We start from the raw sequence: 25,758 nt of genomic DNA on the forward strand, positions 1-25,758 counted from the left end.
GTACAGCAGATTTAACTTTTATTTTTTTCCCACTCCGTTGCACTCACGTAACCGACATTGTTCCAACCACTTACGATCAATTTAGTGTAATTCCAACCATGTCAATGCAGTGTGATTGTGCTGACAACAGTGTAGGAGTGAAGATGTATTTTTTCTGTCTAACTGTTACGTTTTGTTTGTTGTGATATACACTCCTGGAAATTGAAATAAGAACACCGTGAATTCATTGTCCCAGGAAGGGGAAACTTCATTGACACATTCCTGGGGTCAGATACAACACATGATCACACTGACAGAACCACAGGCACATAGACACAGGCAACAGAGCATGCACAATGTCGGCACTAGTACAGTGTATATCCACCTTTCGCAGCAATGCAGGCTGCTATTCTCCCATAGAGACGATCGTAGAGATGCTGGATGTAGTCCTGTGGAACGGCTTGCCATGCCATTTCCACCTGGCGCCTCAGTTGGATCAGCGTTCGTGCTGGACGTGCAGACCGCGTGAGACGACGCTTCATCCAGTCCCAAACATGCTCAATGGGGGACAGATCCGGAGATCTTGCTGGCCAGGGTAGTTGACTTACACCTTCTAGAGCACGTTCGCTGGCACGGGATACATGCGGACGTGCATTGTCCTGTTGGAACAGCAAGTTCCCTTGCCGGTCTAGGAATGATAGAACGATGGGTTCGATGACGGTTTGGATGTACCGTGCACTATTCAGTGTCCCCTCGACGATCACCAGTGGTGTACGGCCAGTGTAGGAGATCGCTCCCCACACCATGATGCCGGGTGTTGGCCCTGTGTGCCTCGGTCGTATGCAGTCCTGATTGTGGCGCTCACCTGCACGGCGCCAAACACGCATACGACCATCATTGGCACCAAGGCAGAAGCGACTCTCATCGCTGAAGACGACACGTCTCCATTCGTCCCTCCATTCACGCCTGTCGCGACACCACTGGAGGCGGGCTGCACGATGTTGGGCGTGAGCGGAAGACGGCCTAACGGTGTGCGGGACCGTAGCCCAGCTTCATGGAGACGGTTGCGAATGGTCCTCGCCGATAGCCCAGGAGCAACAGTGTCCCTAATTTGCTGGGAAGTGGCGGTGCGGTCCCCTACGGCACTGCGTAGGATCCTACGGTCTTGGCGTGCATCCGTGCGTCGCTGCGGTCCGGTCCCAGGTCGACGGGCACGTGCACCTTCCGCCGACCACTGGCGACAACATCGATGTACTGTGGAGACCTCACGCCCCACGTGTTGAGCAATTCGGCGGTACGTCCAACCGGCCTCCCGCATGCCCACTATACGCCCTCGCTCAAAGTCCGTCAACTGCACATACGGTTCACGATCACGCTGTCGCGGCATGCTACCAGTGTTAAAGACTGCGATGGAGCTCCGTATGCCACGGCAAACTGGCTGACACTGACGGCGGCGGTGCACAAATGCTGCGCAGCTAGCGCCATTCGACGGCCAACACCGCGGTTCCTGGTGTGTCCGCTGTGCCGTGCGTGTGATCATTGCTTGTACAGCCCTCTCGCAGTGTCCGGAGCAAGTATGGTGGGTCTGACACACCGGTGTCAATGTGTTCTTTTTTCCATTTCCAGGAGTGTATCTGCGTTGTGAGAGAATAGATATCGTGGATCGACGCCGTAGAGACTTGTGCTTAGTCAAACTACTTTTTCATGAAAAGTCTGCTTCTCTCCTGCACGTTTAGGCTTAGTCACTTGTGTATGTCTTATCTTCAATTTTCTCTGACACGTCGTTGTGTGTTTTCGTACGTCCCCTTCTCGTTTTGGCTGGTAGAGCACGGGCTGACGTAGGATTCTCTTTACATTTATTCTTTGTAAGTGATTTTCGATAATGTCTTATTTTCTTCAATACTTTCATTAATATTACTAATATCTAAATGATTCCTAATATCCTCATTTCTTATACTGTGTTCCCTAGTAAAACTCTTCACGTTCCTGCGAAGTCCCACATCTTCTGCCTGTACTTTACTTTTATGTTATATTTTCAGGACTAGCTTCCATACAGAAATACAGGTGTAGCTATGATTTCTTAAAACTCTAATTTTATTTACTTCCGTATTTTGTGTTGGAATGTTTTGTTTATCATAATGCTTATCCACAGATATTTTTGTCTAACTTTCTGTATTCTCGTTCATATGATGACTTATATCGCATCCTAAAAAATTAAAGCAGAAGACTAGGTCAAGTCCGTGCGGTTCTAGGCGCTACAGTCTGGAACCGCGAGACCGCTACGGTCGCAGGTTCGAATCCTGCCTCGGGCGTGGATGTGTGTGATGTTCTTAGGTTAGTTAGGTTTAAGTAGTAGGGGAGAGATGACCTCAGAAGTTGAGTCCCATAGTGCTCAGAGCCATTTGAACCATTTTGAACTAGCTCAAGTAGGGTATTATCAATAATTATTTTTCAGTCAGTGGAATAATTCCCATTATGAACCACGATTTAGGTTGCCTCTATTGATACACGAAGGTTATATTCTGTTTTCCCCAATAGATGTAGTTCATTCACTACCTTTTGTAACTCATTTTCACTTTTTTCCAAAACTGTCACATCATCTGCATAAACAAGGATTTGTCTGTACATGCCAATTTACTTACTGCCTCCAGTTCTTCATAAAATTATCTATACACACGTTAAGTAAAGTTGGCGACAAACTAAAGCCTTCAGTACAATGGAAAACAAGCTAAAGCTCGCACTTTCACTTTCTTAAATTTATTTATTCGGTGAATGGTTTCACCTGAACCATTCTCAAATCACTCTAACAGATACTCCAAATGGTATTTTCGAAAATGCAAAAACCATGTCAATAATATATACGTATTGTGAAGTGCAAACGAACTGTTATAACGAACGCAGATATATATTTTTGACATAGTTTTTGCATTTTCCGAAATACCACTTTGTGTATCTATTACGATGATTTAAAAATGGGTCCAGGCTGCAGTCATCGCATAACTAAAAAAAAAAAGTGAAATTTGCATCTTTGGGGGGGGGGGGGGGTTCTTCGTTGTTCCTGATTAACAGAAGTTGCTGACATACGATATTATTCCAGCATGCTGGAAGTTAGTAAAAGCTACAGCATTGTTTTTCTTTATTGTGTACAGTGAGGGCCGATACTGAATGGATTTATTAATATAAAATTTTGATTTGTATTTTTTCACTTGATGTTCGTCAGTGCCTTCTGCCTGGCGGTAAGCTGCAGCGTCTCAGTCACGTTGCCCTGAACCGGATAGAACCAACCAGAGACTCACGTGTTGAACCATCAGAAGCTAAACTGACGTGTTACTGACGAGGTAACGCTACCGAACTACGCGTCTTACGATCTGACCGACCAATATGGAGGCTTTGAGGTGGTCAAGTGGGGGTGGAACCGCGGCCGGCTGCCGGAAGAGGACACGCCGTTCACTCTCTTCTGCTGGCAGCTTCCAAACCGATCAGACGCCCTCCTCACCTGCTCTAAATGGTTCAAATGGCTCTGAGCACTATGGGACTTAAAATCTATGGTCATCAGTCCCCCTAGAACTTAGAACTACTTAAACCTAACTAGTCTAAGGACATCACACAATATCCAGTCATCACGAGGCAGAGAAAATCCCTGACCCCCGCACCTGCTCTCTTGGGCGGTTGCCCATTCAGTCTCGGCGGCTTCTCCAGGCCTGCCTTTCTTTACGGCATTAAAACTTCACAGGTTAAACTATGTTTTATTCTTCACCTCAACGGGTGCCTACCGCTTTCCCCTCCTTGCCAATCCTGACGCATTAACATTACTGCCAACTTTTATTACAATTTTGGTTTCCTTGTATAAGCTTTTTATAGTTGCAGGAAGATGTACAGGATTTCCAGCTTTAGATATTTTGCCCTGTACCGTAATTTCTTTCTATTCACACTGTCAAAAGCTTTTTTGAAGTCAATGGAAGCTATATGTGTCTGTAAACTGATTTGTCGTCTTTTATTATAACTACATTATCAGTGTATGAGCAGCCTTTCCAGAATCCATTTTGTTCTTTTGGTAGGAGAGCTTATGCTATGGTTTTATATGATTATTATTTTTACAAATACTATATAGGGAAATTCTAGGATAATTCCTCTACAATATTCACAGGTGTTAATCTGATCATTTTTGAAAAATGATATTACTTTTGAAACTTTAACCTGGAATTTTACTCCAGTTCCAACATTTAATAAGTAAATGTAATAATCGAAAGTCACAAAAAGAGACACGTATGTTTTAAAAATTCTATATTAATGCAATCTGGTCCACATCTGTTTTCATATTTCTTAAAACTCCTTGCAGTTGTTCTATTGTAACTGAATCTACAGTAGTGTTACATAATGTGATCTCTTCCTTCATTTATGCATCTTCTGTTTGCCACATTTTTATAAAATTCTTCTTGCTACTCTTCTATAATCATATTTCGCTTTTAAGTACCTTTCTGTGCTCCAATTAACTGTGTATTTGGTTTATATGAGTAAGTTTGCCTACCATGTTTATCTTGTTGTACTTTAGTTATGAAGTGGTCCCATAACTCTTTGTGTGCTAGCCTAGCTATTGTTTGGCGTCGTTCCATATACTCCTATTCAGTTTGTGGCTTTTTATTCTGTGAAAGTTTATATGGGCTCTTTTTTTCTTCAACCACATTTATGATATTTTCATTCAATTGAAACATTTCCTTTTTTCTAGTGTCTTTTTCGCAAGTCCCTCACATGCCTCAGTTCATACGCATTCTTTAATATTCTGCCATTCTTACTCTACACTCCGAACTGTTCGACTGTCTAGCAAATATTTCTGGAGCTGAATTTCACCACGTTTTATAAAACTGTCTAATTCCAGAATGTAAACCTTAAAGATGCCTTCAAGCTTTGTTTTTCTTTTTGGCCTAAGTTTCCTACACTGAGCTGTCGTTGTAACTGTTGCGAAAACTAAATAGTGATCAAAACGGATATCGCTTCCTCAATGCAAATGCGCTTCTTGAACCCGATTTCATGTCTTGCCAATTGTGAGTAAGTAGTCTTTCTTTAGGGCCGTTTGCAGTTCGTCGTAGAACACTTCTGTTTCCCTCTTCTTCCAGTGCATGTTTGCCTATAATGACTAAATATCTTGTGCCAATTTTAAATTAACATGAGACATGCTTTCATTAATAAAGGAATATCTTTTCAATAAGTTATTTATTATGATTGCCATCCAACCGCTCGCTTCTGTATTCTGAGGTACTCCGTTGCATATCATTGTATAGTAACCGATATCTACTGTGGCCTTTTAACTGTTTTTATGTTTCTGTCATAACAGCTATATCAGTTTATTTGCCTCCTAATTTATGTTCTAGCCCCGTTTCCGTGTTTCCATTCCTTATTATGTTCCATATAGCTACTTCCTATCTCTGATATCAAACCGTTTATCCCGGACTTGCCTGGGTGATCTCCATGATCCATCCCTTTCCATCCGAGTGCGTGTTTTGTGAAGGGGGATCGCATGGATAAAATACCCTGACCGCGTTACGAGCACTACGCAGGTTAGCCTCGGTGATGGGGCTGCCATCTTACAGCTTCCAAGCTCACCGAGCTATATTTCGGATTACGATTCCTAGGCAGACGGCCATTCCTAAGAAGAACGCCATTCCTAGGCTCTGAGCTCTACCTGTTCTGACGAGATGTCTTTCGCCTTTTCTTATACAACTTTGCCTTCAGACATTTGAACCGTTTGCTTCGCCTTCACCAGAGAATGTAAGTGATACACGCTCTCTGGTCTCTATGGGGACTATTCTTTGTACGACCACTCACTTAATGACAAGTGTGGCTTGTGTTATCCTACCAGTGTCATTGAGACACGCTAACCTCCTCACCACGTCAAGGTGGTGGTTGTCCATGAGGAGGTTTTGTGAAAAGTGTTTCACAAAATTTGTTTCCTTCTTTTTGACGTCTTTGTGTACATTATTTTAAAAAGGGATAATTTTACACGATTTTGTGTCTTATTGTGTGATTGCATATTACGGAAACGAGGTCCATAACTAGTCCCGATAAAAGCTTGACTGCATGCTACAATAAACTTCATGGATGAGAAGCAGAAGCAAATGTGTGTCGCTATACGGCACTAATTGGAATTTTCGACAGACAAACGATTTTGTGTCTTATTGTGTGATTGCATATTATGGAAACGAGGGCCACAACTAGACCCGATAAAAGCTTGACTGCATGCTATAATAAACTTCATGGATGAAAAACAGAAGCAAATGTGAGTCGCTATACGGCACTAATTAGAATTTTTGACAGACAAATAGTGTAAACAGCTCACGATATTTAATTTTATTGGTAGATTAGCATTCCTTTAACACGGGCTCTCTTTTGTAGTGCAAACTGAATGTTAAAGTAATAGTTAATAGAAATTTCAAACGAAATTCTTATAGCAATTTATAAGTTGTTTGCCAGATATTCTGCTACAGAAAGAGGCACTTTACGTATTGGTTAATATCTAGACATTGTGTAAGGAATGTATATGTAACCTATGTGATTGTAAAGCCAAATATTTATGAGCTAAGTGTTCATCTGTGGGAATATGCTGCCACTCAATCGGTTAAACATACAAGGTAGTCAGGAACAATCTCATAAGCTTGGAAGTTTGTTGCAAAGTAAGTTTTACAGAGAAATAATTGTTAAAAAAAATTCGATACGTTGCATCTTTTCCGATTTAATTAGCATTAACGTTAGCCAACTAGGCCGTTGCACGCGAAAATTCAAGCAGCTTTTCAGACTCTTTCTGACCACCCCTTATGCACATTCCGAGTAACAACCGACACTTTCAGATCAGCGCACTAGGAAGCCATTTTGCAAAGCTATCTCAGTGGACTGTATTAAAACAGAGATTCAGAGACACGATAAAGTGCAGTACAAAAGTTAACAAACAGTGGTGGATATCCTTTTTCTATGACAAGGAAAACAGATAAATAAGCAAATAAATAAATAAAATCAAAATAAATGAATCACATCTAAGCTGTGACAAATGTCGCACGCCATTGCAACAGGCTTGTGCCTATCTTTTGAAAGGTTGAACCAAGTCAATTCCAGATATCGAATGCAAATTTTTAATATGTCTTGCAGACACGGTTACAAAATGCCCGATCCGTTTGCACAGTGTCTGTCTCTACGACGTTAAGTCGTTGGAAATCTGCAGAGGACTAACGTCAAAACTTACGCTCCACAATAGTCACTTCAGTTATTAATGAAACAAATTTCCATTATGTGTCTGCGATCGTCATGAACATTTGACGAATAAAACCGTCTCGATCGCTACATAAAATGTCTTCATTTATTTCCAACGTTTCCGCATCTGCTGCCATCATATACCCGCAGTTAATATAAAAGGAACATAGAGACAAACGATTGTTATGCACCATCAAGATCCAGAAATTTAAAAAGTTAAAAAATATTTTAAAAGGCACTCACCAAAAACTTTGATCTTGCAAAATCCGTACCTAATCGGGGCCTTAGATGACACCTGGGTCAAATATTATACCATGATAAAATATCTAGCTGATAGATGGCGCTAGTCTGGGGGACGTTACCTTCAGCTTTTACTATTATTTTATCATTATTCTGTTTTTCCCTTTGAGTTACATTAATAAAGAGTCGGACGTACTTTAAATCACAAACATACACAGACGAAGAAAGCGCTAGTGCATTGACGACTCACATAAAAACGGAGAAGCCTAAGACGTGTCAGACAAGTGAAAGCATGGAAGTGTTGCGTAGAGCCCCAAAGGGACATGCCTTAAATATGGTGGAGGACCAAAAGAAGAAAAAAAAAGAAAGAACTTAACAACATAAACAGAATTTTGAAATGTGGGATGATATTCCGCTGTTGCCTGGGTCACAAATCACCCCGCGTTTGCTGAGCCGGCGGAGCTTCCTCTGTTTTGCGCGGCAGACGGCTTACGTCGTCAATCAAGTTATAGGTTCTTCCGTAAGATTTCGCTGTATTCCAAAAAATTTGAATTTGATATTAAAATTCTTTCGTTTTCTAAAGTATTTCTTGTAAATCGACATGTTTTAGTGCATTCTTTGGCCAAGTTTTACCTCGTAAGGCACAGTTTTTACTTATTACACGTTTAACTGTAACAGCAAATGGTATTTTTATAATCGCAAATTTCTGTTAATGTGAGATGTATTTAATGCTAAAGTTTCATATCGCTCTTCACATTCGAAGGCTGGAATCCTCTTTCTCTCGGAAATAAGAAGTATCTGGGTTGCTCTCGGGGCTTTAAATTCCTATGGGGAACACTTTCCAATTGAACTCTTCGTCGCTTTCGCTGCCAGTTCTCGCTATGTGTCGGAGTTTTCGCGGCCAGCGCTCGCTACCTGTCATCGCATTCGCTGCCAGTCGTCATCTTCACATCGAGATCTCGCCCTCGCCACTGGTAATCGTCACCCACTGCCAGTCTTCGCCTCCATCAGCGTGAACGCTGTTTCATCGCCTGTTTATCATCACCGCCGGACATAGCTGCCTCCATCCCTGTCACATCGGAGATATCCTCATCGTTCACAACTTCATCACAGTTCGTCACCGTCGTCCCAGTGTCGCTTCAGCGCCCACTCACCACAATCACACGCGAATCATCACTCCCCCCCATCGTGGACCACCCTACTACGTCAGTCATCTATACATCTTTTACTTCCATTGTCACTACATGGAGAATTTCCTCTAACCCACTCTCCTATGACTACCCTCGCTTACCTACCATATCCTGTCCTACCACAGCAGTTACACAAACATTCTCTGTCCCCAGCTCCCTCTACCTTTCCTCTTTCAGCCACGATTCTCCAACCACCTCCACCGCTGCCGCACGTATCACAGCCCGCCGAGTAACAACTGAAACAAATGACGCCAGAAGCATCACTTCATCGAGCCTCACTACCCCTACCAATGCAAGCCATGCTGAAGGACTGCTCAACTTCCAGGTATCCATCAACAATTCCATATCCAGCTTTTTTCCTCCGTAAAAACATACAAAACGTCAAACCACTCGACCTCACTCACTCCCACACCTGTCAAACTGCAAAGTGAACGTGATGACACTCAGCATATGGAGACAACTCCTCCTCCTCCAGTTTCTTCGCCTACTATCCACACCTTTATCCTCTGCAATCCTTACCCAAAGTTCCTTAAATAAAAAATACCTTCAAAGCCTCCACATCCAACAATTTATCCAGAGACAAAACTCCTCTTAACGAAGTCTCTCAACTCTAACTTCCATACTGACTTATTTCTACAACGAGCGACAGAGTAATTTTATCAGTATATTAACAACTATAATCTGAAATAATCTCGCTGTGGTGATAGGTAGATGCCATGCTTCCTTCTTAAATTCCTTAGTCTGTTGCTGTTACGTTAATGTGGAAACGCCACTGACATCGCTGTCGGATTCTCATTCAGAACAATTTTCTTCTTCACTGCTCAAGCTATTGCTGCTCCCTGCTCCCCTCCCCCTCCACCGCCACCCCCACCCCTCCCAAAGTATAAAAGTAAATTTTCGGAGCATCCTTCCGCAACGTCTCAGTTTTTGGATGCTTCTCTGATGACAGCTGCAGTGCTGTTCGCAATTTTCGTCCACACCTCACTAGTCTCGTGACTGATAAGTTCCACAAGGAGATCCGCAACATCAGAGATGGTGAATTTTTGTTGTTTACAGGAACTTAATTTTTTACTGCCGCCTACGCTCCTGCCATTAAAATGACCGGTATGGAGGAAGCCGAAAGATTTCGTGCCAGTTCCTTTCAGCAATATCGTCGGTTATGTGTGTTGAAAATAATGATTTACTTTGTGCCACACTTTCAAGCAATTCAGCCTGATTTAAATCATTACTCCAATCCACGTTTTGTCTTCTCGGCCACTGAATGAAATCGTCTATTTGTTGTCTTAGTTAGTGTCTTATTGTGACCAATGATACTGAGCGGGGTAGCACAGTGGTTAGCACACTGAACTCGCTTTCGAGAGGACGACGGTTCAAACCAGCGTCCGGCTATCCCATTAGTTCCCTAAATTGCTTCCGGCAATTGCCTTCGAAAGGGCGCGTCCGATTTCTTGCCCCTCCTTTCCTAATGCGACCTTGCCCTCCGTCTCTAATGACCTCGTTGTCGACTGGACGTTAAACCGTAATCTCCTGCTGCGCGGACAATGGACTGATTTTGGGTGCTTTACCTAACAATCACTGATGGCTTTGTCATGTTTGTCATAAGCGATGACTAGAACCACTTCGTATTCTCGCTCTTTTTCCAACAGGCATTGCCATTGTTCTCCGAGACGTTTCACCACTGCAGTGTCATCACTCTAGCCTCTACATAATGAGTGGCTGGCATTAATCCAAATTTCATCTATCAATACTTCCTTTTCGAATGCCATAGCCATGATCCATTGCAGAAATCTGTACCGCCACATAAAATCTGCCCATTCCATTGATATTTCACGTCCGTTAAACACTGAGCAGATGAATCTTACCTCTTTGAACACCGTACCCAACGAAAATTTGCTGCCTGAAAAAGATCGTCTTTCTGAAACGACCCGAACAATTTGGTTAGTGTCGAAAGTTCCCTTCTCTTATAACAGCTATAAGTATAGGGTCTTAGGGGTATGAGTACAGATATTTCTATTGGTGACACAGAACAGTGTACAGAACCACATTTCATCAGCAATTACTTCATCTGCAGACTAATAATTGTAGATATTACGAGTAGTAGGTTTTTAGGTTGGTTAGTACTTTCTAGTACGCGTGGCACAAAAAAGTCATTAATCTTTATTTTCTTCTGGAAAACAGATAGTAATTGAAGAGTGGAAGCGTGGATGCAAAACACTCTATAGTGATGGGCCTAGTCCACTTAGGGGTGCAGTTGCGACTGTGCAGAAAATATCAGATAGTAGATTATAAGATATGTTTGAAGGTAAACTGTTCAACACAGAGAGAAAAGCAACTGACACACTGAAGTGGGAACGTATTAATGTTTCAATTACAACAGTATCTGTACTTATAGCCATAGCACCGCGTGTCTTTCTTGAAAGTACCCAAGCTGTCACTTTTTATTATTTGGCCACTTTTTCCCTGTGTCTGCATTCCTGTTGTGACCGCTGTACAATCTACAAGGCTTGGACAAAAATATGGAAACACCAAGACAAATGGAACTTTGAACATAGACTCCGATGCTAGCCAAGCCTGCAGGTTCCGCTGTCGTGTTGGACCATGAATGCACTTGTTCATTATCCTCACAGTCGACACCGGAACAGCGTTTTATGTACTTTTAAGTGCATCATGTGAGAGCTAAGTGAATACGAACATGGGTACATTGCTGGTGCATGTACGGTGGATGCTTCCGTAACCAAGGGAATCGATGTGTTTGGTGTTTCAAGAGGCACAGTATGGAAGATTCATACCGAAAACAAAGAAAGCGGAGAAATATCATCTGCTAAGTCCCAACACGGACGGATGGATGTGTTGAGGGATCGCGACAAACAACCAGTGAAGAGGATTGCGACAAAAAATAAGAGGACAACAGGTGCAAAAGTCACGGAGAGATGAAGACACAATTGCAACCCCTGTCAGCATCATAAAACTAGAAGGGAGCTCCATAAGCAGAGAACTTTAGGGTGAGCTGGAATTCCAAAACCTTCTATCAGTGATGAGAATGCCCGTAACAAGAAAACGTGGCGCTGAAGCTATGGAGCAACGGAAGAAAGTGATTTGGTCGGATGAGTTCAAATTGTTTCCTCCCTCTGACCAAGTTTACGTCCCAAGAGTTCGGTGATGATTTCGGCAGACATAACATGTTATTCCATAGGTGCGAGGTCACATTACTGCCAAGGATTATGTTTCCATTTCGGGTGATCAGATCCATCCATGGTACATATTGGTTCCCAAATGGTGATGCTGTGTTCCGAGATAACATGGCCCCTGTTCACACTACTTGCCTCGCCTATGAATGGTTTTGTCAAGAAATAAATGGTTCAAATGGCTCTGAGCACTATGAGACTCAACATCTTAGGTCATAAGTCCCCTAGAACTTAGAACTACTTAAACCTAACTAACCTAAGGACATCACACACACCCATGTCCGAGGCAGGATTCGAACCTGCGACCGTAGCAGTCCCGCGGTTCCGGACTGCAGCGCCAGAACCGCTAGACCACCGCGGCCGGCCTTTTGTCAACATGACGAAGAAATGTTGCGTCTTTGCTGACAACAACAGTCTACATCTACATCTGCATCCATACTCCGCAAGCCACCTGACGGTGTGTGGCGGTGGGTACCTTGAGTACCTCTATCAGTTCTCCCTTCTATTCCAGTCTCGTATTATTCGTGGAAAGAAGGATTGTCGGTATGCTTCTGTGTGGGCTCTAATCTCTCTGATTTTATCCTCATGGTCTCTTCGCGAGATATACGTAGGAGGGAGCAATATACTGCTTGACTCTTCGGTGAAGGTATGTTCTCGAAACTTTAACAAAAGCCCGTACCGAGCTACAGAGCGTCTCTCCTGCAGAGTCTTCCACTGGAGTTTATCTATCATCTCCGTAACACTTTCGCGATTACTAAAGGATCCTGTAACGAAGCGCGCTGCTCTCCGTTGGATCTTCTCTATCTCTTCTATCAACCCTATCTGGTATGGATCCCACACTGCTGAGCAGTATTCAAGCAGTGGGCGAACAAGCGTATTGTAACCTACTTTCTATCTTTTCCGATTGCATTTCCTTAGGATTCTTCCAATGAATCTCAGTCTGGCATCTGCTTTACCGACGGTCAACTTTATATGATCATTCCACTTTAAATCACTCCTAATGCGTACTCCCAGATAATTTATAGAATTAACTGCTTCCAGTTGCTGACCTGCCATTTTGTAGCTAAATGGTAAGGGATCTATCTTTCTATGTATTCGCTGCACATTACACTTGTATACATTGAGATTCAATTGCCATTCCCTGCACCATGCGTCAATTCACTGCAGATCCTCCTGCATTTCAGTACAATTTTCCACTGTTAAAACCTCTCGATATACCCCAGCATCATCTGCAAAAAGCCTCAGTGAACTTCCGATGTCATCCACAAGGTTATTTATGTCTATTGTGAATAGCAACGGTCCTATGACACTCCCCTGCGGCACACCTGAAATCACTCTAACTTCGGAAGACTACTCTCCATTGAGAATGACATGCTGCGTTCTGTTATCTAGGAACTCTTCAATCCAATCACACAATTGGTCTGATAGTCCATATGATCTTACTTTGTTCATAAAACGAATGTGGGGAACTGTATCAGACGCCTTGCGGAAGTCAAAAAACACGGCATCTACCAGAGAACCCGTGTCTATGGCCCTCCGAGTCTCGTGGACGAATAGCGCGATCTGGGTTTCACACGACCGTCTTTTCCGAAACCCATGCTGATTCCTACAGAATAGATTCCTAGTCTTCGGAAAAGTCATTATACTCGAACATAATACGTGCTCCAAAATTCTACAACTGATCGACGTTAGAGATATAGGTCTACAGTTCTGCACATCTGTTCGACGTCCCTTCTTGAAAACGGGGATGACCTGTGCCCTTTTTCCAATCCTTTGGAACACTACGCTCTTCTAGAGACCTACGGTACACCGCTGCAAGAAGGGGGGCAAGTTCCTTCGCGTACTCTGTGTAAAATTGAACTGGTATCCCATCAGGTCCATCGGCATTTCCTCTTTTGAGCGATTTTAATTGTTTCTCTGTCCCTCTGTCGTCTATTTCGATATCTACCATTTTGCCATCTGGCGACAATCTAGAGAAGGAACTACATTGCAGTCTTCCTCTGTGAAACAGCTTTGGAAAAAGACATTTAGTATTTCGGCCTTTATCTGTACTTGAGACAAAACTTTTGTGTTGAGCCGTCAGGTACTCTGTAATCTGCGTTTTGTCACTTTTCCGAAACAGAAAAATCTTCCTACCTTTTTTAATATTTGTATTTACGGCTGAAATCATCGATGCAGTAACCGCTTTATGATCGCTGATTCCCCGTTCTGCGTTAACTGTTTCAAATAGTTCGCGTCTGTTTGTCACCAGAAGGTCTAATATGTTATCGCCATGAGTCGGTTCTCTGTTTAACTGCACAAGGTAGTTTCAGGTAAAGCACTTAAAAAACATTTCACTGGATTCTTTGTACCTGCTACCCGTTATAAACGTTTGAGCCTCCCAGTCTATATCCGGCAAATTAAAATCTCCACCCAGAACTATAACATGGTGGGGAAATCTAATCGAAATATTTTCCAAATTATCCTTCAGGTGCTCTGCCACAACAGCTGCTGAGCCAGGGGGCCTATAGAGACATCCAATTACCATGTCTCAGCCTGCTTTAACCGTGAGGTTCACCTAAATTATTTCACATTTCGGATCTCCGTCAATTTTCTTCGGTACTATTGCACTTCTTATCGCTATAAACACGCCTCCCCCTTCACTGTCCAGCCTGTCTCTGCGGTATAATTCCAATCTGAGTTTAGGATTTCATTACTGTTTAGGTCTGGTTTCAGCCAACTTTCTGTCCCTAGTACTATATGGGCATTGTGACCGTTTATTAATGAGATCAGTTATGGGACCTTTCTATAGATGCTCCTGCAGTTTACTATTAGCTCATTAATATTGTTATTCCATGCTGCATTTTGCTACTCCTACCTTGCCGCGTCTCAGGAGGCGTCTTGTCGGGCCTAGGGAGGGAATTCTCTAACCTAAAAAAACCCACATGCGCACGCCACACGTAATCCGCTACCCTTGTAGCCGCTTCCGGCGTGTAGTGCACGCCTGACCTATTCAGGGGGACCCTTCATTTCTCCACCCGATAGCGGAGGTCGAGAAATTTGCACCCCAGATCTCCGCAGAATCGTCTGAGCCTCTGGTTTAAGCCTTCTACTCGGCTCCAAACCAGAGGACCGCGATCGGTTCTGGGAACTATACTACAAATAGTTAGCTCAGATTCCACCCCGCGAGCTTTCCGCCTTCACCAATTCCGCCAACCGCCTGTACGAACTGAGGATGCCCTCTGAACCCAGACGGCAGGAGTCATTGGTGCCGACATGAGCAACAATTTGCACTCGGGTGCACCCAGTGCTCTCTATCGCCGCCGGCAGGGCCTCCTCCACATCTCGGATGAGTCCCCCAGGCAAGCAGACAGAGGGAACACTGGCCTTCTTCCCCGACCTTTCCGCTATGTCCCTAAGGGTCTCCATCACCCGCCTAACGTTGGAGCTCCCAATAACTAATAAACCCCTCCCCCTGTGTGCCTGCTCGGATCTTGCTGACGGAGCGGCCACATGTCCACTCACAGGCAGAGCGGGAGATACCACACGGCCAGCCTTCACATTGAACCTCCGCCTCGTGCACCGCGAACGCCACAGAACCCGCGACTCCCCTTGGGGAGTACCCGCGAAGATGTCTCGACAGCAGGGACAGTGGGTGAAGCATGTAACACCTGGGGTGTACCATGCGACGCACCAGGTAGACGAGGTACTGGCAGCTACACTCCGCGGCAGCAGTCATCCGATCTTCTGATTATTGACCCTTTGTGGTCTATTTTGGTGAAGAGACTTTCTTATCACTAACCACCTCCCTCATCTTTACCCTAGCTTGCCACAATTTTGAAGAAGAATGGTATAAGATTCCCATGAAAACCATACTGAACCTGTGTTTACCCATTTCGAGACTACTGGAAGCTGTTTTGAATGCCATTGGTTTTCCTACACCGTATTAGGCATGGTAGTATATTGCGTTTTTGGTGGTTCATTTTTTTGTTCATCCACTGTATGTCCCAGACTTTGCGCTGCGAAATGCTAACAGGAGACGGCTCTAACAGCTCTAGTGTCAAGTCAAGCGACACGTGTCCCCGAGACACGTGTAAACGTCTCCACACTGCACTACGTTACTGCGCTCATATTACCCTTTGGCAAATATCTCCCAGATTTCCGCTACGAACAGCTAACAGAAAACGCTTATAACAACACTGAAGGCAGGTGAGCTGACACGTGTCGCCTAGACACGTGTAAGCACCCTCACGCTGCACTGTAACAACGCCGGGGCCGCCGTTGCTAACGTCTGCAGAGCAATAAAAGCGAGTCGGCGTGAGAGAACGCATTCTTTGTCGATTACATCTTGCAGCCCCTGTCGTCCATGAATGAGCGCCATTTTTCTGTGGATCGCTCTCTCCACTCAATGTAATCCTGACAGAAGGTGTATAAAGTATTTTAATGTCATCTGTCATCAATCTTATGGAACCCAGGAAGTGGTTGTTACTCGAATCGTTGTATCTAGTTTCCACACACAACAAGTAAACAATGTTACACACATGTATGTGTTTCAAGAGTTACGTACTCTTGATCTAGCTGACCGTGTATATATCGTCAATAGAAGTCCATTAACGGTGTGCTTGTTAGGATTCCGTTCCCCAGTCTATAAGAACGGAATCCACACAGGATCGTTTTGTTGCTGTCTGTCTGTATGCCCGAATATTAGGAATCCTTTTGCTCGAGAACGAGTAATAATATCAACTGCGTGTCACATATTAAGATCTATGGTCATTTACGTCACATATTTTGATATTCGAAAACTCACTCACCAAAACCTATAGGGTATTTCCCGCTGAGCTAGAATCACGAAATTAGGCTTCACAGTACAGGTAAATGGAAAACTCGGAAAATTATTAATGTGAAACTATGCGACACGGAAAAAGTATCTTTTGTCATTTGTTATCCGAATACAAACTTGAAACTGAAATATTCTCGAAAGTCTTGGAACCCTGGAACCAGTGGCGGATTTAAAAATTTTGCGCCCCTAGGTACACCATATTATATGCCCCCCTCCCCAAAAAAATTGTTTTAAATAATAACTACTATCCGATCACTTTACAACTGCCGTTTTAGATGGGAGTGCTGTGAGCTGTTTCCGTACTTTGCTATTCGTTGCTCTGAAGGGCGCGTCAGCGGTCTAGTTGCGCTCAATAAAAATGTAATAGGCTTCCTGAAATGCACTCGGTGTACGGCAGCGGATAAAACAAACTTAAAACAGCATTGTGTTAATACATTCTTCTGTCGAAAAACAACAGAAACGAATACAAGGAAAAAACTTACCTTTTATGGCCTAAAAATTAAGCAGAGTGTGTAGGAGACAACGGATTTTTTTTATACATTCACTTTTAATATGTTCTTTTACACGAAACCGCTGAAAATGAAAATAACAAAGTTGTGTTACGATCTAAAAATTGAAGCAAATGTGTCATACGTTAGATTAATACGTACTTTTACAGAGATGCGTTAAAAATTGTAATTAAACTGTCGTTTTACGAACTGATAACTTGCATGTGTAGCAGAGAAAACAACCACGTTCGGTATTAATACGTGAATCTATAGGAAAGCGTAAGAAATGAAAATGAAATAGAGGTTTCGATGTAAAAACTAATAACTAAATACAGACGACCAAACAGCAAACTGGATTTGCTACTACATAATTTTACAGACTAGTATTAAAAAAAGAAAGTAATTTTAGAATCTAATACTTAAACGTAGAATGCATTAGGGTCTGTGTATCTAGATGCTGCGTAATAAGTGTACACAATACCTTTAATCCATTTAAGGGCTGAACAGTTTTGTACTGCAGCTACTGCTCTTACCATAACTCTTTCTAACGGTATTAGCAAAGGTTTTACGTATTTATCGACAGATCTGATCTTCATTATTTATTAACACTTTTTCATCTGAGCGTACTCTCCGATAACTTATATTTTCGCAATAACTATACATTTCAGCAGACGCCAACAATAATCATTAGTTGTAAATATTACAGTATCAGTATGACTTGACTGTACAGCGCCGAGCGGACTGGTCATTCGGGTATTGTTTAGTATTTTCGGGCGCCTTCGGTTACGTCCGCACTTAAACGAGGTCTAGTTCCGCGTTCTGCCATCGGCAATTGTAAAATAAACAGGTAATATATAGTTTGTAATTCCAATGAACGTGCTCCAAGTTATAACAAAAATCACATTATAATCTTAAATTTTTAAAACTAATGTGAATAAATAAGCAAACTCATCAGTCAGCAAAGTTTGCATTTGGCTTTGACGGCAGAAAACTCGTTGATCATATCTTCACAGTTCAGACGGTTATCAGTAAGGAGGTGGGCTTCGATGTGAAGAATGGACGAGGCGTTCAATGTCTCCTCAGACAAAGCAGAACGTAGGTACGAGTTCAGTCTTTTAAGAGCCAAAAACGAGCGTTCTTATGAACAATTTGTAAGTGTCATACAAAAAAATATTCTAAGAGCAATGTCAACATTTGGAAACACGAACTGTAACCTCTCTTTTCGTAAACATTTACTCTTTCGACTGGTATATCAGTAACCTGAGAAGATTTCAAAAGTTCCGCGAAATGTACACATTTACTGGGGAAGGAAGGCTCTAAATCTGTGTCATGTGACACTTGGAGTTTTGCTGCACGTTCAGCAGTATCGTCAGGTGAACTGTTCTTAAGGTTACGGTACTGATAACTGTGAAGGACTCCAACATTGTTCTATAGCTTTCCTTTGTCCTCACTAATTCGGAATACAAGTTGTCGAGTACTGGGAGAAATGTTTCTTCATTAAATTTGTCCCTTCCAGACAGAAAAACTTCTTCAGAGTCCGCTTCTTCGTCATCATTAAATCTGCGTTTTCGTGATCTTTTGTAGGCACATTCATACTCTATATCAGTCAAAATCTCCATGTACCTATTTTCATAATAGTCGAACATGCCACGAATAGATGCACTAAATCCTACAAGTGATTCATATAGTTCATGCACTATTTGAGTATCAATATTTACACTTTCCAATTTCAAATTTACACTATTAAAACTCTGGAGTATGTCCTTCCAAACTGTCATCATGAATACTCTTTCTAGTATGACGAGTTGATCCAATAAAGATGAAGCCTCATTTCGCACAAGTTTATTGGCAATATGTGTGAGGGCATTGATAACGCCCTCTCAGTTGTCATATAGACTTATATGCACTTCCTCTCTTGCTGACGAACGTGTTTTTGATAAACTTTTTACCGTTTTGCTTCCTGGTTTCACGAAAGAAAGAAGATTATCCCAGCGCTGTATAGAAGCAGAGATCAAATTATAGAGGTTTTGCACAACAATGAAAAATGAACATGCTCCCAGACAACAGGTAGCAGCACTATTGCCGACTAAATTCAAAGAATGTGTTGCACAAGGCGCATAATGCGCTTTCGGATTTCGTTCTTTAATGCGTGCCTGCAAACCAGTTTACGTTCCTGACATATTGCTTGCTTTGTCGTATGACTGGCCTCTACAGTCAGTAATATCAATGGAATTTGTATACAGGTCTTTTAGTACGGCATCGGCTAAGTTCTCGGACTTGTGTCCCGGGTTTGATAAAAGCATAAGGAAACGTTCAACAGGTTCACCATTCTCGTTCACATATCTTAATATGAAAGATAATTGATCAATATGTGAAATGTCTGCAGTAAAATCCACTATTATAGAGAAATATTTGGCCTGTTTTATTTCACTTATGTTAAATCTTTTTATTTGTTCAGAAAGAAGCTCCATTATTTCATCACAGAGTGTTGAAGAAAGATAACTTGCATGTCCCTGCCTTGGATTTCCATATTGTTCAATGTGCTCTGCGAGAAAAGGATCAAACTTGGCTATAAGTTCAAGAGACATCATTAATTGACCATTATGTAATGAATGGAATCTTTCGACGTGTCCGCGTAGGGGAAGTCCATGACTTGTTAGCTTCTTCACTACTGCAATCACCCTTTTCAACAAACTGCGCCAGTACACTTTTTCTGTCTCAACATATGACCCGAATTGGTTATCTATTGATCCAAGTGACTTTTTTATTGTTAAGAGTGATAACTCAGAGTTTTTGTGTTCAAGTGAATTCTCATGACGAGATAAAAAAAAATGGTTCAAATGGCTCTGAGCACTATGGGACTTAACTGCTGAGTTCATCAGTCCCCTAGAACTTAGAACTACTTAAACCTAACTAACCTAAGGACATGACACACATCCATCCCCGAGGCAGGATTCGAACCTGCGACCGTAGCGGTCGCGCTGTTCCAGACTGTAGCGCCTAGAACCGCTCGGCCACACCGGCCGGCGACAAGATAAAGTATTAGAAATATTTTTCCACTCTGAAATACCATTAGCAGCAGTCGCGCACTCACCTCCGAACAATTTACATGGTGCACAAAAACAGCACCAGTGCTACAGGAGTACACTAGAAAATCACGCGAAGTTGATTCACCATTTCCAGAATGAGATTTTCACTCTGCAGCGGAGTGTGCGCTGATATGAAACTTCCTGGCAGATTAAAACTGTGTGCCCGACAGAGACTCGAACTCGGGACTTTTGCCTTTCGGGGGCAAGTGCTCTACAGTCTGAGTTACCGAAGTTTCTTGATTCACAATTTAATAATTTACGGTAAAATACATTGTTGTTCAAATTTCTGGTTTATCGCCTGTTGATCTTCTTGTATTAGAACCGTTACAATTTTGATTAATGGCACGTTGTAGGAGAATGTCGATTGTTGATTCATTGACACACCATTCTGCAGGATCATCACTAACGAGCTTATTTCTTTTTGTAATGTCTGACTCGACACTTAATTTTTCGTGAAACCCAAAATCAGAACATTTTTCTTTTCTTCATTTTTAACTTTTGTTTCGTCTGTGTTTACTTCTCATACAACAGCTGCTGTGCCAGAAATATCATCCGTACTACTTGAACTCGAAGTCGAACCAGCAACATTTTTTGTGAGAAATTTATCTGCTCTGCCAAGCATTTTTAGAACACTGGCTTCTCGTTCTTGCATTTCCTTCGATAATTTTCGAAATGCCGCCCACTTAATTTTGCACGTTCGGTTTTTCACTTTTGTTCATGTTCAGGCACTTACAAAATTGTCAACCAACAGTCAAAACAAAAGAAAAAAATGGTAAAAGAAAAGAAATAAAGAGTGTATCCAGTTCCAATCGTATTACACCGCTCATGAGCACAAAGATTTTTCCTTTAAACACGAAGCGATGAACTGACCAACTCGGATTACTCGACGTAACTGTGCTATGAAAGAACGAGAATGCAGAATAATTTATTTCATTGTCGCCTGTTGCTCCGTTATCAGTGAGTGAACAGTAGAAGCACACCTGTCGGCTGGTACCACCTGTCCGTTGGTATTCGTCTCGTAAAGAAAACGGGGCAGTCACTTTTTTGGCTTCTGTTTCCCGCGTCGCCGTAATTTTAGGTGGGACGCAAATACACTCCTGGAAATTGAAATAAGAACACCGTGAATTCATTGTCCCAGGAAGGGGAAACTTTATTGACACATTCCTGGGGTCAGATACATCACATGATCACACTGACAGAACCACAGGCACATAGACACAGGCAACAGAGCATGCACAATGTCGGCACTAGTACAGTGTATATCCACCTTTCGCAGCAATGCAGGCTGCTATTCTCCCATGGAGACGATCGTAGAGATGCTGGATGTAGTCCTGTGGAACGGCTTGCCATGCCATTTCCACCTGGCACCTCAGTTGGACCAGCGTTCGTGCTGGATGTGCAGACCGCGTGAGACGACGCTTCATCCAGTCCCAAACATGCTCAATGGGGGACAGATCCGGAGATCTTGCTGGCCAGGGTAGTTGACTTACACCTTCTAGAGCACGTTGGGTGGCACGGGATACCTGCGGAAGTGCATTGTCCTGTTGGAACAGCAAGTTCCCTTGCCGGTCTAGGAATGGTAGAACGATGGGTTCGATGACGGTTTGGATGTACCGTGCACTATTCAGTGTCCCCTCGACGATCACCAGTGGTGTACGGCCAGTGTAGGAGATCGCTCCCCACACCATGATGCCGGGTGTTGGCCCTGTGTGCCTCGGTCGTATGCAGTCCTGATTGTGGCGCTCACCTGCACGGCGCCAAACACGCATACGACCATCATTGGCACCAAGGCAGAAGCGACTCTCATCGCTGAAGACGACACGTCTCCATTCGTCCCTCCATTTACGCCTGTCGCGACACCACTGGAGGCGGGCTGCACGATGTAGGGGCATGAGCGGAAGACGGCCTAACGGTGTGCGGGACCGTAGCCCAGCTTCATGGAGACGGTTGCGAATGGTCCTCGCCGATACCCCAGGAGCAACAGTGTCCCTAATTTGCTGGGAAGTGGCGGTGCAGTCCCCTACGGCACTGCGTAGGATCCTACGGTCTTGGCGTGCATCCGTGCGTCGCTGCGATCCGGTCCCAGGTCGACGGGCACGTACACCTTCCGCCGACCACTGGCGACAACATCGATGTACTGTGGAGACCTCACACCCCACGTGTTGAGCAATTCGGTGGTACGTCCACCCGGCCTCCCGCATGCCCACTATACGCCCTCGCTCAAAGTCCGTCAACTGCACATACGGTTCACGTCCACGCTGTCGCGGCATGCTACCAGTGTTAAAGACTGCGATAGAGCTCCGTATGCCATGGCAAACTGGCTGACACTGACGGCGGCGGTGCACAAATGCTGCGAAGCTAGCGCCATTCGACGGCCAACACCGCGGTTCCTGGTGTGTCCGCTGTGCCGTGCGTGTGATCATTGCTTGTACAGCCCTCTCGCAGTGTCCGGAGCAAGTATGGTGGGTCTGACACACCGGTGTCAATGTGTTCTTTTTTCCATTTCCAGGAGTGTATGTTCCGAATATTCTTAACACTGTCTTTCCAATTTAAAAAGCAAATAATTTTTGAAATTTGTTGCAGTGAGGTGTGCTGAATCGACTCTTATCTCACTTTTTCTCATAATATTTTACAGATAAGAGAGACTACAAAATTTAAGCAGGCTTGTTGGCAGTTGACGTGGTGTGTTGTCATTTGCGTGAACACTGGTGTTATGTCTACACGAAAATGCACCTTTTGTTCCAACATAAAATAAAAATAAATTTTCCTCGAAGAAAAAAATGTTAGTTAAGAAGTTTAATATAAAGTTTGCAATGCCACGTACTATTCAGTTGCACAGTGTGGGAACTTTGATACTGTGTAGGCTGCAGCACAGTAAATTAAACAGACGAAAATTGTTTTCTTCTTCTTTTTTCGACAAAAAAAGTAACAACGTAAATAGATAAATAAAATTTTTAAACTATTGTGAAGTGTATTTCACACACTATTAGATATTCTGCTTATGTTCTTTTCGTACAAACATATGTTTGAAAATGTAAAACATTCCCAGTATCAATATGTTTTGTTGAACGGGTGTCATTAAATCAAAGCTTAGATATTGAAGACCACAGATCTTTCACGTTAATTACAGTAATGGTGGATTGACTTGATACTTCCCCAAAATTTCTGCAAGAAATTTAAGTAGAGTCGGGTTTTACATACTGAGGCCCACACGTGTTACAGTATTTAAGAAACCGCTGATTAGTTTGTTACCGCTTTTCAGGGGTCCCGGTATTTTCACGGGGAAAATATGGTAGAAGCCGACAATATTCTCGGAATAATAACGTTTCAAACATTGTATTGTAGATTGCCATCCTGACAGCTTACTTCAAAATATTTTGAACTATCATGAAGATGATACCAGAGAGACACCCAATGTTAAATTTCCATTCAGTCACCAAGTAAACTATGTATGTTTCCAAGCTTTATTGTTGAATTTCGTTCTTAAGGCTTATTTAAACTAGCAATTTGTTTAAGAATATTAAAAATTTTGGTCGTCTGTAAGCACAGTTATTTTAAAAAGTAAAAGGTTAAAATGAGTACAGAGCAAAAAATGCCGCCCCCCTTAGTGGGCCCATATGCAAATCCGCCACTGCCTGGAACCGGTATCTCGCCCAAATAAGTGTTGATAATTTGTAAAAAACGTCGATATCCTCGATTCCCGGGGCAGACATAATAAAGTTTGTACGGAACCCTAATTGCACGAATCCTATTCGCAAGTAGCCATTTCTTAAAAACCTCTCAACTTGTTTTCCACTATTGCGCCTGACTGCTGCTCGTTCTCCAGTGGGCCTCCCATTCCTCATCAATCTCTCAGACCGTGTCCACGTATCACACGAGCTGACTTCTAGTGTAACGCTTTGTCCAATAACTCATTTCTTCTTCTAGTAAGCAACAGATATTATGGAGCGTCGCATCTGTTCATTCATATTCTGCATGCTCTCTTCCTCGTTTTGGATGTTACAGGAGTATTCTTTCAGGTGACCTTACACTGGACATCATTCATTTTCCTTAAGCTCCAGATAATCAACCGCATCCACAGTCAACGTTCTTAAGTCTAGCTCTTCTTGTGAAAACTGTAACTGACTAACGAAATCATACACCCTACGGGGAAAAAAGCGACATACCACGAAGGAATTATCCGAACGAGATGGAAATTGTGGATGTGATTTATATATACAGACAAACAAGTGATTTTTGGGAAAAACTGCATGATTAATTCAAGATAAAGAGCTTCACAAATTGAACAGCACAATAACGCGTTAGTCCTCCTCTGGCCCATATGCAGGCAGTTATTCGGCTTGGTATTGATTGGATGGGTATTGGATGTCCTTCTGAGGGATATCATGCCAAATTCTGTCCAACTGCAAAATCCCGAGATTGCTGGAAGGCCGTGCCCATAATGCTCCACGTCTTCGCTGGTCAAAGGGGCTCACTTCGAATCAGGATTCACTACTGAAGACAATTCGACTCCAGTCAATGAGATTCTAGGCCGAATTAGTGTCTGGAGATGGTATACCAACCTGAGAGTCTCTCACCACATGGCTCGACAACCACAAATGATGGTCTGCGTGCCATTTATTTTCATACCAGGATCCCTTTGGTTTGTCATCCGCTGCACACTTACAACACAGCGGTACGGCGACGATATTCTGCGACACGATTTGTTGCCCTTCGTGGCAAGCAATCCTGTTCTCTTGTTTCAGGAAGATAATGCCCGCCCACATCCGACGAGAGTTTCTACTCAGTCAACACATTATTGACTCGTTCAATTCGAGTAGCTCTTCCTCCTAAATAAATCATCCAGTTTTTCTGAAATAGTACTGATTTGTTTGTCTGTACATGTGCATCACACCTACCGATTTCGTACCATTCACATACTTCCTTCGTGGTGCGTCTTAGAGTGTGTTTCCACAGACTAGGTTCAGCTTTCAACCTATTCTACTACCCAATGACGTAAAGCAGAGGGGAATTCTTACATACACTGTTTTGAGGAATTTCATTATTACTTCTTTCTAGATTTTACATCCAAATTCATTCCTAATTTCCCATATTATAATTTGTATCTAATTGTTATGAGTATGACACAAAATACCCTAGAGGCTAGAAGATATTGATTTGCTTAGTGGGATTTATATTGCTGTCTAACATGTAACGGTCTTCTACGAAGGGCATTACGTTACTTTTAGGTACGGAGATTTTGGTACTACGTTGACGTTATAAGTGAAAAATCGAATACTGACTGTCATACAACCACAGTGCTGAATCTTACCAGGTCCTACATTGTCGGTTGCTTCCCTTCATGAAACATTAATAACACTACATATTCTTCTTATTTCAAATTGCACTGAAAAAAAAATCTACCACTGTGTCTTTTGTCTAAAGTTTAATTCTTGAGACGGTTACACAAAAATTATCATCTCACGAAACACATTTCCTTATTATCATTTCCATCGCGCTACTCTTACATATCTTTGCAGCAACGTATCC

Source organism: Schistocerca cancellata, chromosome 5 (assembly GCF_023864275.1).
Source record: "Schistocerca cancellata isolate TAMUIC-IGC-003103 chromosome 5, iqSchCanc2.1, whole genome shotgun sequence".
Taxonomy (NCBI): Eukaryota; Metazoa; Arthropoda; class Insecta; order Orthoptera; family Acrididae; genus Schistocerca; species Schistocerca cancellata.